Source organism: Lissotriton vulgaris, chromosome 2_1, assembly GCF_964263255.1.
Source record: "Lissotriton vulgaris chromosome 2_1, aLisVul1.2, whole genome shotgun sequence".
Lineage (NCBI taxonomy): Eukaryota > Metazoa > Chordata > Amphibia > Caudata > Salamandridae > Lissotriton > Lissotriton vulgaris.
In genome coordinates, this window is record NC_141687.1 from 946,225,938 (window position 1) to 946,244,867 (window position 18,930).

General features: G+C 49.6%; 1 protein-coding gene across 1 annotated transcript in view; it reads right to left on the reverse strand.

The window, feature by feature from the left end:
* The window catches only part of COL8A2 (collagen type VIII alpha 2 chain), a 443,809-nt gene that overhangs the window by 394,973 nt on the left and 29,906 nt on the right, over window positions 1-18,930 (reverse strand). The gene's annotated exons all lie outside the window — the stretch shown is intronic.

Below are 18,930 nucleotides of genomic sequence, written 5' to 3' on the forward strand. Positions count from 1 at the left end.
TCAGAATGTTTAAAATGTGCTGGCAGCTGACTGCATCTCAGCTTCACTGTAAAGGAATGCATCGGGTTCACATAAAAATATGGAAAAATGCATTTTTCCGTGGTTACTGGGTGAGATCACCTTTTCTTAGAAATGCAGACAGAACGACCTGATCCTCGAAGGTGTTACTTTAGACCTGTAAACTACGTAATGCTTATTTGGGGATTGACTTACATTTCCATAAGGCCTATGAATAAAATATGCATGCGGTAATCTATGTGCAAACGTGTAGAGTGGTTAATATACCCTGGTGAATTTAGCCTAAAGGCCTGATCTTAAGTCTGCACTTTACCCGCTGTGTGTACGCTATGCAACTCTTGATTCTGACATCAATGAATGTAAGATATTATACTGATGACATTGATTTATGATATTGCCCTCATGATATAAATAAGTTTAAGTGTTTGAGATATTGTACTAAGGACAACATCTAGACCACTATATTTCAGTGAAGGAAAAGGGAAAATCATTTTCACATAATAGTGAAATCTATCCATCCATCCACCCAGCCATCCATCCATCTATCCATGTGCCCACCCACCCACCCACCACCCAATCCATCTATCCATCCACCCACCCATCTATCCATTATCCAAACCTATTTTTACTAATCACAGAAAGTTTCTTTGTGTTTGTAATGAGGCTTTGAAATGTGAGTCGAAGGTCGTCCATACATTTGTATTCAGAGCAACCATATCAAAATAATTCATTCCAAAGTTCCAAATTCTTGAGCAATTTCGTAGCAAAGGGGATCTTTCTGTCTAATCTATTGGGAATACTTTCCCCCCTTGTTTCCTTCACATTATGGTATCTTTGAAGGCAGTGGTCCAGCTGGGAGTCAGGTGAGTGCAGCCAGGAGAGTCCCTCTTGCAAATCATAAGATTCTGTCCAGTCCAGTGGAGGAAGTTTCTAAACCCTGTTGGGTTACTTTTTTCCAGGAAGAGTGTTATTTGTGAGACTGGGTGAGGTTGTGTAGTCTGTGTGTGATGTGACTATTAATACCACATAATGGGCATTGACCACTAACCTTGGGTTTCAGAACAGCGTGCTGCCCGGTGTAAAGTGCTTCAGTACCCATCAGGGGCAGGTGCGGTTCGTCCATTGGGGCATGGGGGCGTAGCCCCACCTGCCCGAAGCCGCCCGCAGCTCCCTCGGCGTTTTGAGTTAAGACTGTGACAATCATGTCAATGAATCAACATGTCGTCAGACCGCCCTGCGCATGAGTGGGGACGGAGGGTGAATTTTTACCCGTGCCCACGCATGCGCACTTGTATTTTTGCGACGTTGCGCAGGCCCATTAGGAGCCCTAATGGGGGTGCTGCGGGCGAGAAGGTACCTGTGCCCCTGGCGCCAGGGGCCAGGGGCGCTGTGAGCCTGTGAAGTGTGGGGAGCAGAGCCCAGAGGTGGCGCGGACCGGGACCGGCAGCAAGGTAAGAGTGTGTGTTTTTCTTTTATTTAATAGTGTTTGGTGCGAGCGTGGGTGTATGCATGAATGTTTGGTGGAGAGTGTTGTGAATGGATGTGTTTGTGTGTATGCGTGTGTGAATGCATTTCTTTGAGTGTTGTAAATGTGGGTCGGGGGGGGGTCGCCGCCGGCCTGAGTGGCCTGGGGCCCGCACTCGCAAATCAGTTTGCGCCCCACCACTGTAAAATGTCACCAGCCGCCCCGATCAGGGGTAGTAAGCTTTTCAATACATTTATGGTTTTAGACTAGCTGATGTTATTCTGGCTGTATAATGTTAAAATTATCCAAATAATCATGCAAAAGGAACATTTTATGAATTAACAGCGCCATGTTTAGGGTATTTCGGCAAGTCTGGTCTTGAGACCTTATATATAAGAGTTCCTACTTTGTGGCATGTCACTAATTTTAACAACCAAACACGTTAGCTGGAGGGGAGCAAAGTTATTCGGAGACTTCTCTGCTGTTAAATGCAAAGCTTCATGGGATTATGCTAAATTTGGAAGGAATTGACAAAACCAAACGTCATTAAGTGAAGTGGTGAAGGAGTAATAAAGTGCTTCCAAACCAGAATTGACAACGCTAATAGGTCTGGTTGTATTCTGCCAGCACACGTATTGTATTGTAATTGGATCTATATAGCACTTTATAATTCTGACTAGGCATCGAGGCGCTTCATGGAATGTGAACACAGACATTCACAAATGCTACTTCCTTCTGTAGCATCCACAATGCTGTTTACCACATTAAAGCCTGTATATTACCTTTGCCAATGCTGGAAAGGGTAGAACAGGAATTGGTAAATCCAATAGATCTTGCCTGTGGAAAATATTGGCTATGTCAACTGCTTTCAGCTATGCTGTACAGCATCCCTGATTCTGTGCAGCAAGGCTAAGTAAAATAAAAGGTTACTATGCCATTTTGAGGCATGCGCAACCACACACGCAGGTGCCTACAAAATAAGGTCGCAGCTTTTTGTTCTTTTTATTTACCAATCATACTCTGATCAACAAATAAAAACATTTTAGAAACTGCAAAAGTGTTTTTTTTTTAGAAAGCAGGAGGGGGACGCATCATGGGTACAGGCGTGGATGCAACACATAAGGGTCAATGCTGGTGGAGAAATAAACAGGCAGGGACATGGAAGCAACAAGGGGGTTTTAGGGGATGAAGCAACACAAGGGCCTGAAAGCAACAAGGAGGGCAGGGTGGGAGAAAGTAACACGAAGAGCAAGGTGGGAGCAAGCAAGAACCACATGGAGCATGGCGGGCAGGGGAGAAAAGCAAGTGGGCAAGAGAGCATTTGGAACTGGGAGGGGTAGAAGTATACGGGCAAGAAAGCAACACAGGCAGGGGAGAACATGAGGGCGCACGCATCACGGAGGGTTTAAGGGGAGAAGCACTCCAGCAAGAGAGAGCAGCACAGAGATCGGAAGAATAGCATACTACGGGGACACCTGGAAAACATAGTCACTCTCGCAGAGAGCTTAAAGCAATAGAAAATGCAGTAGTACCTGAAAAAGTGAGTAGCAATATGTCCATGCTCCAAGGGAGTGACAAACACAAGAAGAGGAAAGAAAGTGCACGCATACTAATGAATAGGAACCAGCAAGAAAATGAGGGAAACAGTGAAGCCAGCCAATGGTAAGCAATGACAGGCTCTAAACCCACTGTAACCTAACAATAATTCTTGCAACAGATAGAGCATGCAGTGTCTAGTAGGCGAGACCTAAAAAAGATTGCTTTCAGTGCAGAATGCAAATAGAAAATAAAGAATTGAATATAACAGTGCCATGTTTGAGTATACTTTTCAGATATAAAATCGTCCGTCGTGCACTCCAATGTAAGCACTTTTTGGAAGGTGGAATAATACCAAATAGCATGATGTTAGAGAGTAATTCTCTTCTGTATGGGGCCAAAGCTCCCTCTGTGCTTACTTGAAATAATTGGTAACAATAGGCTGAGTAGGCAACTGTACTGTAAAGCCTGACCTAAAAATATATTTTCCTAAAAAGATGTTTTCCATTCATGCATATTACGCAGTGGTGGCCACTGCTGGGTAGTTATATTAAGGATCACTTTTTCATAGGAAAAGCATTTTTCTGTTTGCCGATAACTTCGGTGCTATCTGACGATTCTTCATGAACCTTTCCAAACAAAAGCCTCAATCACCTCAGATCCTTTCTGGAAAGTTTTGGGGTGATCCGTCGAGCAGGGTATGACGGATACAAAATGTATTTCCCCATATCAATTTCCAAAGGACAACTGAACAGTGATAGTGCAAAAATGGCTGATCAGAATTACACCACATTTGGAAGAAAGCAGGATATTGGCACAGAAAGTGTACTTTTTGTAATTTGGTTTAAATCCATGAAAGTAGTTTTTGAGAAATTAAAATTGAAAATGTATGTATAGATCACGTCCAGAAGATCCGCGTAGCCGAATGATCTAGAGATAAGATCTGATTGGTTCCCACCACATCAACAAAGATGTGGTGGCAGCCATTTCAGGATTTAGAGACTCAGTCTTCTGTCCTGAAATAAAGTTTCAAGAAGCATAATGGGAGGCAGGGTAGAGATGCCTTGCAGCAGAGCCAAAAACAGGTTTTTTTTGTATTGGTACCGCAATCCAAAGAGGGTCTGCAGATCCAAGGCACCAATAAAAAACATAAAAGGCAGGCTCCCACACTTTTTAAAATTAGGCCCTTAGCATGAGCCAAGGCCCATGCGGGGCGGGACTATGTTTTTTGGGGAGCAGGGCTTTAAGCCCCATCTCTGAGCCATTTTGTAGGCCCAGGGGACCCCATCCTCTGGCTGGGGTGATAATATATGGGGATAGGGGGCCTGCAGCCCCCCTCCCTAGGCCATTACAAGGGCCTGATAAAGCCAACCTCTGGGCCCACTTAAAAAAATTGAATGGGTGGCCCAGGGCCCACCCGCGACACCCTTAGCAATTGCTGCCCATTAGGCCGCAGGTGGAAGCCCTGGGCCGCTGCGGCCCCTGCCAGCTTCACAGCCAGCTCCATCTCTTTGTGCTTGCCTGGCAGAAGCAGCTTTTCTATGCTCCCATTGGGTGGGAACAAACTGATGTTCCCATCCTTAAAAGCACAGGCAAGGAGTTAAAGCTCTCCATGACTGTGCTCTTGCAGGCAGGGAACTGCAGTGTCTCGTGGGATGAGTTCACCGGGGTCACTGGATGACTTGGGGAGGGGGGCTCAGGGACCCTTAAGTGGCTCAGGGAGGGAGGGTCGGAAGCCCACTCCTCAAAAATAAAATTATCAACCCCGGGGGAGGGGGACACCAGGGCCCTTAAGTGACTCGAGGAGGGGGCTCCATGTCCTCTCCCCAAACTGCATAATTATATATGTTTCTTATCCTTCTTCTTCAGAATATCACAGCGTATATGGGGTTGCTGTTTTCAGTGAACATTTACATATTTGGAAAAACACACCCTTTCAAGCCAACTACCACAAAATAAGCATGCAATATAAAAAATTCATATGAGTAAAATGCATTAGCAGATAATATATTGCCGTCTCGAGGTTCAGCTAACATTTTTAAAACCCTTGCCATTTGGTCCTGTGGTTTAAAATAGAACACTGCAATGGCAATAAAGGGCCATGCTGGTTTAATTTATAAACTTGGCCAACTCAGGCAAAAACAACCAGATATGGAACCACACAGCATCTGACAAGAGCATCGCAAGTCAAGCTTGTTGTTCTCATCATAAAAAAATTGAAAACGTTTTACCAAATATCTTATATTTTATTAAAAAATGACAGTTTGCACTATACAAATCAAGTTCTCCTAACATATGCCCAGGGCATGAATCTCTCCTGGCTTCCTTCCAGTGAGTGCACATCCCACAGTGTCTGATCTGCACATGTTCCACCGCTAGCATCTCCCCAGTAATAAGTAGCATATCCCATGTCCCCCCAGCCTATCTCCAGAGGTGCATTCACCAAGCCGGTTCCAGGCTAGACACATTCCTGCCACATTCCTGCCTGTACCTCGGATTTTCTGTGCTTTGTGAAATATGAAAAGAATGTTTTTAATGAAATTAAGTCTTCTGAAGCCAGTGTTTAATACAAGATTAACCTCCTATGGCCTGGCATGAGGCTTTCCGTGTCTGAGCTGAGTATAAAAGAAAATAGTCTGCTGGTAAAGGCCAGGCCCCCACTTCCTACTCCAAGAGGCCGCGCCCCGCCTACAACCCCCAACAAAGCCTTCTCATGGCACAAAGGTATTTAGGGGGATTTAGGGCTAGATAGAATTTTGTTTTTTGTATTTCGGGAGACCCTGAGGAGGTGAGACTCTCCTGGGGGACAGGAACTGCCCGAGCTGTGCAAGATTTATTCCTGTGCAGAGTGATCTGGACAGATGCATAGATGCACAGATATTGTGAGCAGATCAAAGCTTGTGCCAACACCCTAGACGCTTCAAAGGCCCATATTATGAGAGGGTCGGAATGGGGTCAGCTAGTTCCCTCATCCAGGGTGTGGGATTTACCAGGTGAGGAAAAGTGTTCATATTCCGAGAAGACAATGAGAACATTGGAAATTTCATGCGAAAATATGCAAGTGCCACACCTTTTTCTGCATGTCTCAGAGATTTCCCCCATGTTTTCCCATGTTTTCGGCAGGTTAGGACTGTTTAAAGTACAGGGGGAGCAGGAATGACGCCGTTTTCCAAACTCTTGCATGGCAAGTATCTGAATTTAGCCTTGTTCTTGTAACCACGGGCCTAGTCTCCGGCTCTTTTTTTTTTGCTTACACACTGGTAGGTATTCAGGTTTTGAGTGTGCCCCAGGCCTTTCGAGTCAATGCAGAGTTTGCTCCCAGCTCTCTCGTTACATGCACTTGGCACCCTTTTTGTGAAGAATGTCATTATGTTACTCTTTAGTGCCTCTCCCGTGCCCCTCTGTGGTCTCGAACCAACCCCATCCGGAGACGTGCCTTTCAAAACTTGGCAGAACGCTCCAGAAAAGGCCACACTGATGATACATTCAGTGGTAACATAACTCTCCTCTGTTGTGCTTGTTACGCCACTCCCTACACGCCCTGACACTTCCCTGGCTGCCCGTGCTGCCGCGTGACTATGTTTCAAAGCATTCACATCATTGGACAGGATAACAGCACACCCGTTCTTCAGGGCACTTTGCCTGGTCCCATTGAACTTTCCACCCCCGTGCATGACAGCACTCGTTTATTTCCCCCTTTACGATCACTTGTTTGGTTTTCAAAACCCCTCCTCATTTTTCTCACTCAGTCTAGAGAATCAGCTCTTGTGCATGTTAGTGTACTCTAAAACCTGGTGTACCTTTCGATCCACTGCTGAGGAAACTATTGCCCACAATACTTACTGCTAATCCTCATTACTCTTAGTCCTACTCGCCCAGGACGCAGTCATAACGAATGAGGTAGTATACAATCACAGACAGGAAACAAAACAAGAAACGCTTGCTAACCACACCCACCCACCTAGGGGCTATAATACAATAGCATTTCCTGAAATACCAAGCAACCCTAAGGCCTGATACCGGGAAGGGTGGGAGGGAAAAAGAACTAAGAGTAATGAGAATTACCGGTAAGTAATCTGGGCATTACCTCTACGTCCGTCGTCCTCGACCCAGTCATAACTAATGAGGTATAACAAAGCAGAAAATACACAGAAGGTCTTTGAAATATCTGCTGAAGCAAAGAACCACACCGGATAGAAGCACATCACAGTGAAGTTTAATGCTACAACCATTGAACAAACCAAACAGGAGTCCGGCCCCTCAGCACTCAAAACCCCACTCCCAAAATTCAAACTGTCAGTCTGGGCTCAATTCAAGCGGTAATGTCTGATAAAGGTATGTTCAGAAGCCCAAGCCCCAGCCTGACAGATCTCCTCCAAGGGCACGCCCCTAAAGGCGCCTCAAGAGACCAAAGCACCCCTAGTAGACCGGGCTTGAACATAAGAAGGACATGGCAAGGCAGCACCCTGATATGCCAAAGAGATGGTGTCCTTAATCCAACGCCCCAGAGTCATCTTAGAAGCAGCCTTCCCTCGCCCTGCAAGACCAAAAGTCACAAACAAAGAGTCAGAAGAACAGAAAGCAGCAGATCTGTCCACACAAACAGACAAGGCATGCTTCACATCCAAGTGTGTAACAACTGTTCCTCTGGAGGAGAAGGAGTAGGGCAGAGAGAAGGTAACACCAGTTCCTGAGAGATAGGAAAGCGAGAAAGAACCTTAGGGCGAAACCCAGGATCCACCCTCAACAGCACAGAATACTTTAGGAACCGAAGATATGGAGGTAAACACCGCAAGGCAGACAGTACCCCAAGCACCTCGCCGAAGTGACAGCCGCCAGGATAGCCACTTTAATAGACAAAGACTTCAGATCCACAGAAGCCAAGGGCTCAAAGGGAGAGGACTGAAGAATGCGGAGGACTAGAGAAAGATCCCATACTGGAACAGAAGAACATACCGGAAGGGAAGAAAGAGAGAATCTCCTAAGCAACCGGGGAATCAAAGGCCCCGCGGCAGAGAAAAAAGAACCAGAATCCCAGAAGTCCCAGACAGCAGCCCACTGCCCCTTCAAAGTAGACAGGGCAAGACCCTTATGAAAACCATCCAAAAAGAATTGAAGGATAGAAGAAACAAGACAAGAAGTAGAAGAGAGACCATGAAAAGAACACCACCTATCAAAAGCAGTCCACTGCTTTGAATAAGAGGACAGAGTAGCACTTGGACCATTGAAACAATGTGGGCTGGCAAACCTTACCTCACTAGAAACCGCCGTTCAACCTCCAAACCGGTAGGGTGAGAGGAACCAGGGAGCGATGAAGGAGACACTGTGAAGGAGACAGTCCTCGGGGCCTGATCCAAGGAGGTCCCACAGCCAGACTCAGCAGAAAAGGGAACCACTACCTCTTCGGCTAGTATGGTAACACAGCCACCACTTGAGCCTTCTCCCTCAGAACCTTCAAAAGAAATGCCTGGAGGTGCGCAAAGGAAGGGAAGGCATACAGGAATCTTGACAGCCACGGGGTGGACAAGGCATCCATGCCCCAGGCCCCCACCTCTGAAATCCTAATTCAAAAGGTCGAAAGGAGAGCATTGGTCCTGGAGACAAACAAATCCACTACTGGGCAACTGAACCTCCAGCAGATCTGCAAAACATCCTGGGAGGCAGACACAAGTCCTGAGAAGATGGAAACTTGTGGCTTAGGGCATCCACCACCAGGTTGCCGATCCCCAAATGTGCTGAGTAGAAATGGCCTGGAGATGCAGCTCCGCCCAACTGGACACCGCACAAGCCACCAGGTTCAACGACTGACTGCAAGTGCTGCCCTGATGATTCACATAAGCCACAGTCACCGTGTTGTCGGACCACACCAGCACATTGTAAACGGACAGGTGAGACTGGAAGTACGGAAGTGCTTACTCCACCATTGAGAGTTCCTTCCAGTTGGAGGAACACCTGGCCTCTGAATGGGTCCAATGAGACTGGACAGACCACCAACCCAAGGTCGCCCCCAACACTGGGCACTAAAATCCATCGTCAGCACCGTCTGGAAAGAAGGCTACATCACATTCCCACGTTGAGATTAGAGGAATTCAGCCACCATTGAAGGCTGCTCACCACATCCAGAGACACAGGGATCTCCAAGGACAAATCCCAAAAGGGGTACCGAACAAATCTGTGCAGGTTCCACAGCAAGGGTCGCAGGTGCAACTGGACCCGCAGAACCGTGAAAACTGAGGCCGCCGGCGCCATGTGCCACTGCACCTCCAGCCACTGCAACAGAGATGCTTTGGATTGCAACAACAAGGTCCGCACCAAGTCCTGAGTCGCTGGATTATGGACTGAGGAAGGAACACCTTGTCCATAACAGTGCCGAACACTGCCCCAATGAACATCTTCCTGGTCGAGGGGAGAAGATCGCATTTTGGAAGATTGTACATCTTTCGGAAGCAGCTAAAAACTTGGCTGTTTCCTCTTTATAATTTATGAGATAACTTCTGACCACCCTGGGTTTGGTGAGGAAACCAGAGCTGGGAAACCTTACTGGTAGCCATGAGCTCTACAAATCACCAATAATAATAATAATACTGAATCTTCTCTAAAACATTTTTTTAAAACTTTCTGCAATGAAAAACAAATGATGGAACTATGAGAGAAAGAATTGAAAATATGATAATTTAGTGTACTTTTGAGATGCATAAGTCCCTTGTGTTTGGCACTGCAAGCAGTCATTAGCAAGTCGAAATACGTCCAAAAAAGCCAATCATATGAGAGAGAAATAATCCTCTGGGCAAAACCAAAGTCCACTGTGTATATATTTTAAAGTGTTGGTAAGAATAGGTCTTTCAGATTCCCTGTTAGGCCAGAGCTAAACAGAGAGGTCCACACTTTTAAAACAGTTGTTAAGTGCAAGTTTAAATCACTTGGGAGGATGTAGAAGCTGTTTCTATCTATGGCAGTGCTGAGATGTCTTTAGGAGTGTTGTCCTAAGGGGAGAATGCGAGTATTTTTATTCAATTACACACTAGATATTCCATAACAGATTATCAAATCAATGTACCCCAAAACATTATTTCCTTGCATATGACTTCAAAATGCAAATGGTTCATTTTGCATATAAATATAGGCTTCCTCATTTCTTGATTTCTAAAGCCTATTCAAACCAATTGAGCATTTTGTTGTCAGCAACTTCCGGGGGTCACATTTTACTTGCTGAAAAACGGTTAACTGTTAATGGTTCACCTGTTCACCTCTAGTATGATATGACATTAATCCTGGGTCAATACTTACGTGCATTTGTGTGAAAATTAAGAGATTGTTAAAAGTTGTTTTCGGGTTAAGTCGAGAAATCATTGAGCAAGCACCGCCAGATGGAAGCCATGTTTGCTATCTCAAAGGAGGAATCAAGGTTGTGTGTGACTAGTATGTGTGTATGGTTGTGTATGCTTGAATGTGTATGTTTGTTTCTATGCATACATGTGTGTATATGTGTCTGTGCGTTTGCATGCATGCATCAATGTGTGTGAATCTGTATGCGCTTGCTAGTTTGTGTGCATGCGTGCATGCATGAGTGTATGTGTGGCTGTGTTCTTGGGTGTGCTTGCGTCCATATGTGTGGGTGCTTATGTACATGCATGTGTGTGTTTGAGTGCATACATGTGTGTGTGGCCGTCCATCCAGCAGTGGCCTTCCTCCCAGGTACAGTTCACAAACATGCTTAGTTCAGGATACCGACAAGGCAGTCTAGGCACAAATGCCCTGCTGTTACCAATGTTACCCATCATCTTTGAGCCGAACCCTGGTTTTACTGTCCAGTGTTCCTAGACGCCAGACACATCCTAAGTAGATTTATGTCTCTGCAAGGCCTTGTCACAGTTCCACTTGACCTTGAAATCCCCTTTCATTTATTGCAGAGTCTGCCTACATGAACAGAAAAGATTGTGTTTTGTGAGCACCGTCAGTGTCTTTGACACCATGGGAGCCCCACTTCTGCGTTCTGGAGTGTGACGGTCTTGGTGCTTTCCAATCTAGACTCGAAATCCTACTGATATAAAAACATCTGATCAATGTTCTAAAAATACAGCTATTTCGGTAAAAGAATCTAAGGGTTTCAGAATGCTTCCCTAGCTCTTTTCATTGAATCACCATGCGCTTATTGGAGGCCGTTTCAAGAGCTCGCGTAGCTCACCCCCACAGCTCGTTTCAAAGCATTCTGTTATTCCAGCAGCGGTGAATCAAATGCAGACAAAACACAAACATCTGCTGTCTGGATCACCGCTTCGGTCTACCCCAAGGGTGGGATTCACATTGGCTATTACGAACAGTTTTGCCATGGTTGAGTTCGCCGCCTAGAAAACAGCCAATCACAGCGTAAGACGGTTGGGAACGGTGTCACGTGGCCAATAGATGCTTTCAGGGCAGGAGTTCCAAGCGAGACTTTCAAGACGAAGCAACGGCATCTGCGCCAATCCCTACAGCTCCGCGGGTCATCTGCGCCAATCTCTACTGCTCCGCGGGCACCAATCCCTACTGCTCCGCGCTCCAGAATCATGCCACCGGGTGCATGGAGTGACGGTTAAGATTCGGTGACAAGGCCTTTCTTTGACATGTAAACTCCATTATCATCTGTATATTGAAGCCTTAAATGCCTCACGAAATTTGTCCCAAGTACAATCGAAAATGTTATTAAGCCTAGAAGTTAGGAGAAAAGTCCTGGGTGGATTTTAATGGATTGTGGGCAGATTTACAAGGAAAGTGACTCAGTGGGTGCTGCAAGCCATTTGACTGCACCGCACTGAGTCACTTTCGAAGCACAGGCATGTGCAACAATATGTCACATCTCTGTGCTTCCCCTGCGCTGGTGCACAAACTGCTGCTATGCACCGGAGCAGGCACCCTTGCACCATGGTGCAAAGATGCCTGCGTCGTGGGGAGATTGTTTATGTACAGGACGGGTTCCCTTCCTGCACATAACCAATCAGAAATGGCGTTTTTTAGCTTCTATGTGTGTTGCATTAGCACACATAGAACTTGAAAAAGTCATTGCTTTACTGATTGTTTACATGCAGAAAGGGAACCTTTCTTGTACATAAACAATCAACATCAGGTGATTTCCTCTTTCTATGTGTGCTGCAGAATGAAACGAGGAGAAATTAATACATTTCTCCTCGTCACCTCCCTGCATCTCCCCTGGGGAGGCGTAGCATTCAGACACATTTCCAGATTTACAATTTCTCTGAACACCCACAGCAACACCCATGGATCGCCCTGTAGAGATGTGTGAGGTAGTCTAGTGGTTGGGGGGCGGAGTCGTAGGAGGAGCAGGAACAGGAGGAGCCGGGGAAAGGAACTGGTCAGTTAGAGTAGGGACATTGAGTAAGCAAGACGTATTTGAATAAAGCCCTTAAAGATAAACCATGGTGTCTGTGGTTATTGGTAGCTGGATGCTACAACTGGCGACGAGGGTGGGATGAGCAAAACCCCACAAGCCACAGCACCTCGTGGAATCATCCTGTTCCTGCAGCGTCGAGAAACGAGCTCCGCTGCTGAAGGAAGCGCCAAGAAGAAGAAACCGCCGTTGCACGGAGCTGCCCCAGAGAGAAGCTGGCAGCCGGTGACCCTGTCCCCTCGGAGGCTTTGTGGAAGAAGAGAGGGAGCCGCAGTGACGAGCGTTGGAGCGCTCGAGAAGTCGGAGCAGTTCGCGCCAAAACGCGACATTGCTGCAGCATCGGCAGATAGAACAGAGGTCAGATAGAACAGAGGTCGGGAGCCCACCCCGACTCTGCACAGTGCCGAAGAAGCGGAAAAGAGTGCCCCCGGGCGAAGAGCATCGCCCCCAGAAGATTTGGCGGTAAGCGCTGTCGAGCGCGATAGAACTGGAGCTCGAGTGGCCCCAGCGCTAGGAACCTCACGCCTGATGCGTGTGTCTTTGACACGCTGTCGCCGCGTGGAAGCGGCCCCCTAGCGCAGCGAAGCGGGAACTTGCTCCAACCTCACCTGTGGCTCAGCGTGGGGACCGGGAGAAGTGCTGATGTCCCTGGGACCGGCGGCCGGTGAGTCCCGATTGAGTCTGCTGGGTCTGAATGAGCCACGTGAGTGAGCAAAGTGAAAGTCTCGTGCAAGCCGGGATTTCAGGGGCGGCGGCCATATTGGAGTCAGGCAAGCCAATGGGACATCCCTGTGAAAATCGGGAGCGGCCATCTTTAAGTCAGGCAAGCAGTGTCTGGAAATAAGCATTGATAAAGGACAAACAAACAAGCACTGGCGAAGACCAAACAAGCATTGGCAAAGGCAAGCGACATACAGACAAGCACTGGCAGATGCATGCAAACAAGCATTGGCGAAGCCCACACAAGCATTGGCAAAAGCGAGAGACACACAGACAAGCATTGGCAGATGCATGCAAACAAGCATTGGCGAAGCCCAAACAAGCATTGGCAAAGGCAAGAGACACACAGACAAGCATTGGCAGTTGCATGCAAACAAGCATCAGCGAAAGTAAATCAACAAGCATTGGCAAAGACCAAACACACACTGGCAAAGGCCAAACAAGCTTTGGCGAAGGCCAAATAAGCATTGGCAAGGAACAAACAAATTACTGTCACGAACCCACAGACGAATCGTGGCGAGTAGAAACAAGAAGCAGTGGCGAAAGGAAACAAACACATGCAGTCGACAAGTCTTGGTACATGACAATAAACATACACTGGTAAACACCAAGAAAGAGGCAGTGGCAAGGCAAACACACAAACGTGGATAACGGCGCGTGAACAACAATGAACACGGATTGGCAACTGAGACAGAACAAGCACGTGCACACACGAGACTAAACCAACTAACAAGCACGGGCAACCACAAGAGTTGCTTACCACACATGCGTTGACAAACACGGGTGGCAACGTGGACATTGAGCAACACAAACGAATGCGCAGTGGTGAAGGCACTGAAGCAACACGTGTCTGTACCACAAGAGGCACAAGCGAACACAAGAACCAAGCAACGACAACGGCACATTGGAATAAGCATTAGCAAATGCAAGAGACAGATAACGACGACACTGAGTGCACACTGAAGAGCGCCGAAGTGACAAGAGCGGCTGGACTGTACTGCAGCAGACCCAGAGGAGGGCAGTCCTACAGAGGACCCCGGAGAGAGCAGTTCCATCCAAGTTCATTCGCCGACGCATACTTCGTTAGCTACAAAGACCATCAATCTCCAAGCAAACTACCAAACCAAAGACCCTGACCGGAATCTCCCTCTCTCATGGCGGGTGGAGACACAGCACGGCGGGTCACTCCATACAGTGAAGTACCGCCCCCGGCGATGCAGACTGATGATTGGATCTCGGATCTCAAACGACACCGGTGGCTCGAAGCACTAGAAGATTTCTTAAAAGCCAATGGTGAACAAAGAGAGAGGAAGTGTCTACTACTACTCCTCCATTTGGTGGGTCCGGAGGGCCGATGCCCAATCAGGACATTTTCCAAGGAGGACACCGAAATCTATAAAAGACTCCAAAGGGAGCTCTGTGCTCATCTCAACGCACAGACAGATGTGGACCATAATCGCATGGCTTTCAATACAGCACGGCAGGAACCAGGCGAACCGCTGCCAAACTTCATCACTCGTTTGCAAAGTATGGTACGAGGTTGCCACTTCAACACTTTCACAAATGAGGATGCGGTTCGACTTCGGATCATTGAAGGGTGCACAGAGGGGGCGTGGCTTGGATGCCGAGGAGGTAGGCAGCGTGAGCTCGGAGCTCCGTGCCCGATCCCGGGAAATATCCTGAAAATTCATTCGAACCCCGAGACAAAGGGCATTATCCGGTACTGGACGGTACTGCGGAGGGTCCGGGACCCACGGAGGACGACACCGAGCCTTCCCACAGCAGTATCTTAACTTTGAAAGCTGAACTCGGCCGAGAAGTCGCGAACCCCAAAATGGCGGCGAGGGCATGAGATCGCTTGTGACGGAGACGTCTGCCCGGAGACCCAGTGAAGACCGCTCCCGGACACGCTAGAGGTGTTGGCGGCCGTGTCGCGCCTCTCCCCAGGTGCCGAATGGACTTTGGGCGCGCCCTTGGGCGGTGGTTGAGGACCGTCTCCTGATTGGGGCGACAACGGTGCGACAGTGACCCGGAGACGAGAACCCAGGACCTCCTGCGCAACTATCGCTGGCCGGGCCACGACCGCTCGGTGCTTCCTGCTTCTTGGTGACGTTTCTGGGCTTGAGGACCCGGCCGGAGGACGGTGCCCGGCGACGCTCGGAGGGCGACCAAGAACACATTTGAGGACCACCGCCCATCCCGGCCCAGATGGGGAAGCCGAAGGGGAAGGGAGATGGCGCGACCGACACTGAGGCGGTGGAAGGAGCGGAGAGAGACCAAGCGGCGTTACAGCGGATGCAGGATCGTATCCTGGAAGCCATCGCCACCACAAAGGATGCCCTGCAGCAAGATATAGCTCAGGTGGCAACGGGCTTGGGCCTCCTGAAGGCCGACCACGACAAACTTAAGGACAGGGTGAAATCCGTGGAGACCACGGTTAAGGACTTAGCCCCGGCCCAGGCGACGGTGAAGGCCCAGATGGCCGACGTGATGGACCGTCTGAAGGTGCTGGAAAGGAGGGCCGAGGATGCAGAAAACAGGAACAGGCGCAACAACGTACGCCTAGTGGGCCTGCCGGAGAAAATTGAAGGCGACGACATGGTGGGCTACTTGGATAACTGGCTGCGGACGGAGGTGGCACCAGAAGGTCTGTCCACCTTCTTCTCCCTGGAGCGGGCACATAGAGTTCCGGCGCGTCCACCAGCCTTGGGCCTTCCTCCTCGCCCGGTGGTGTTCAAGTTGCTCCATTACCGGGACAGAGACTGGCTTTTGCAGAGGGCGAGAGAGGCAGGGCCCTTTCAAGTGGAAAACAACAAAGTCACCATGTTCCCGGACTACACGTTTGAGACTCAGCGACTCCGGGCAAACTTCCTGTCCCTCAAGCGGGAGCTCCGCCAGGAAGGCATCAAGTATTCCCTGTTGTTTCCTGCCAAGCTAAGAGTGGTGGTGGATGAGAAGTCTTTATTCTTCACGACTTCCGCGGACGCATGGGACTGGTGGGACACTTATAAGGCAGGAACGGACGGTGCTAAGGCCAGGGAGGAAGAGGCTAAGGTGGAAAAGCCGATCAGACAATCCCAACGGATCAGAAGGAACCGCAAGAGGACCGGGAAACCTTCGATGTCGCAGACGGAGGCGGAGAGGCAGGCGGCCCTACAGGCGGTGGTGGACTTATCTAGAACCGCCAGGACTCAGTCTGGGAAGGGTACGGATTCGGAGGCCCCGGGCACGGGCTCAGGGACAGGACAATCGGAATTTGGTGGAACCCGGGGCCCTATTGTGACGCCGCAGACCTCGGGAGAGATACTGGAGGCGTGTTGAACTGGTTTGGCGGAATGGACTCGCTGGTTGGACACCGGGGCGACGGACCCGCAGCAGTGGAACGATATTGATTGAGGTTTTGGGGAGCTGTAATGTGGGGATTGTGGGGTGGAGCTCGCGGGGCTGATTTGTTGGAGGTCTTATAGCATTGAGCCGCGCCTTACTGGCCCCTAAGGTCATCGCAGTGGGGACTGCGAATATTACCGCCTTTCCTTGAGGGGTGGTTGGGAGTGTTGGTTTGGATGGGGGTACTTCCAGTTGCGGGGGGGCCTGTCCTGGGGGGGTGGGAGTTGCGAGCAGTTGGGGTTGCTCAGGGGGTTGCAGTTGTTGGAGGGGTTTGGCTTCCTGTTTGGAGTGGGTGGGGGGGGCCCGTGGTCGCGGGACTTATGCGAACACTGTTCATTGCTGTATGGTCCGGTTGTGTAGGGGGGAATGGCTAGTACTGGAGCGTTGAAATGTGTGACCTGGAATGTGCGGGGTATGCAATCCATGACGCGCAGACATAAGATCCAGGCGTACCTCAAGCGTAGGGGGGTTCACATAGCATTTCTGCAGGAGACGCACCTAAATAAGCAGGAAGGGGCGGCTCTACAAAGGCGCTGGAGGGGGCAGTTATTCTACACGACATTTTCAGCATTTGCGAGGGGAACATTGATTTGGATACGGGCGGGGGTCCCCTTCCAGGTCTCGAAGTCGTCGATAGACCCAGAGGGCAGGTATGTGGCGGTGGAAGGGAGGCTGAGAGGCAGGATGATTACTCTCTGTAATGTGTATGCTCCTAATGTAGACCTGCCCGCTTTCTTGTCTAACATCTCGGGCAAATTGGCGGGTTATTTGGCAGGGCCGGTCCTCTTGGGGGGGGACTTCAACTCAGTTGAGGATGTGCTACTAGATAGGTCCCATCCCCCGCTGCGCGCGTCCCCAGCACATAGGATCGCCAGGCGTAGATTAGAATGGCAGGAGAGCTGGGCCCTCACGGATGCATGGAGGGCGTTGCACCCCACCACTAGGGACTACTCCTTTCACTCGCACCTGCATGATTTACATGTGAGGCTGGATGCGTTTCTTTGTTCGGAATGTGTGCTCCCCGCGGTGGGAGGGGCGGAATACTTGGCCAGGACGATATCGGACCACAATCCCCTGTTGATGTCTCTGGAATGGATGGTGACTGTTAACTGCGTGCCAACATGGCGCCTGCAGCCTGACACCCTGGACAACTTGTTGTTCAGGGAGGCCCTGAGTGAACGTATTGAGAGGTATTTTGAGGAGAACAGTGGCTCAGCTTCCACGAGGGCGGTTGAGTGGGATGCTTTCAAGGTGGTGGTGCGGGGACACTGTATTGGGCACACGGCAGGGGCGCGGAAGACTCTGTTAGATGACTTAGACAAGGCTGAGATACGGCTGAGGGATCTTGAGAGGAGGCGCCCGAATCACCCTGAACTGCAGGAGGGGCTTAGCGGGGCGCGGGAGGGGCTGGCGGTAGAGCTAGAGCGGCTGCGTAGCTTCGACCACAAGGCGTACGTGACGAGAGCGCATGCGGAGGGTGATAAGGCGGGGGCGATGTTGGCTTGGCTTGCTAACCCTATCCGGGGGGGAGGGCCGATCATGAGGATCCAGGAGCCAGGGGAAGAGCCTTGCCACTCCCAACCCGGGATCCTGAACAAGTTCCGAGCTTATTATGAAGGGCTTTATCTGAGTGGTGACACGGGAGGGACGGAGGAGCTTGAGGAGTTCTTGGACGGGCTAGAGTTGCCGCGAGTGGAGGACTCGGAGGCAGAAGAGTTAGGGCGGCCCATCTCCCTCGGAGAAATAGGTTGTGCTGTAAAACAGATGGCTAGAAACAAGACCCCGGGCCTAGACGGCCTACCGATCGAATTTTATGGCAAATACCTAGAGCATCTTGCTCCGCGGCTGCGCGAGGTATACAATGAGGCGCAGGAGAAGGGCCGACTCCCGGGCTCTATGTGCGAGGCCCTTATGATCCCACTCTTGAAGCCGGGCAGGGAGGGTGCGGCGCTGTCCTCGTATCGTCCGTTGTCTATGTTGACGACGGACTACAAGATCCTCAGTAAAATTCTGGCCAACAGATTGCTAGGGCACATGACGGGCCTGGTTCATGGTGACCAGTGCGGGTTTATTCCGACACGCAATACCACTCATAACATCCGTAGGCTCACGAGACTGATGGGTGCGGACTGGCCAGACACCGTCTCCCCATTTGTCCTGTCCATCGACATCGAGAAGGCATTTGACAGCCTTGAATGGAAATACCTGTATGAGGTGATGCGTCGCTTCGGGTTGGGAGACGGATATATACAGTGGACCAAAGTCCTCTATACTGAGGCGGTAGCGAGGGTCCGGGTGGGTGCACTGATCTCAAGACAATATCCGATTAGGCGTGGCACTAGACAGGGTTGTTCCCTATCCCCATTACTGTTTGCGTTGGCAATGGAACCCTTCGCTGCGGTAGCCAGACTGGGCCGCC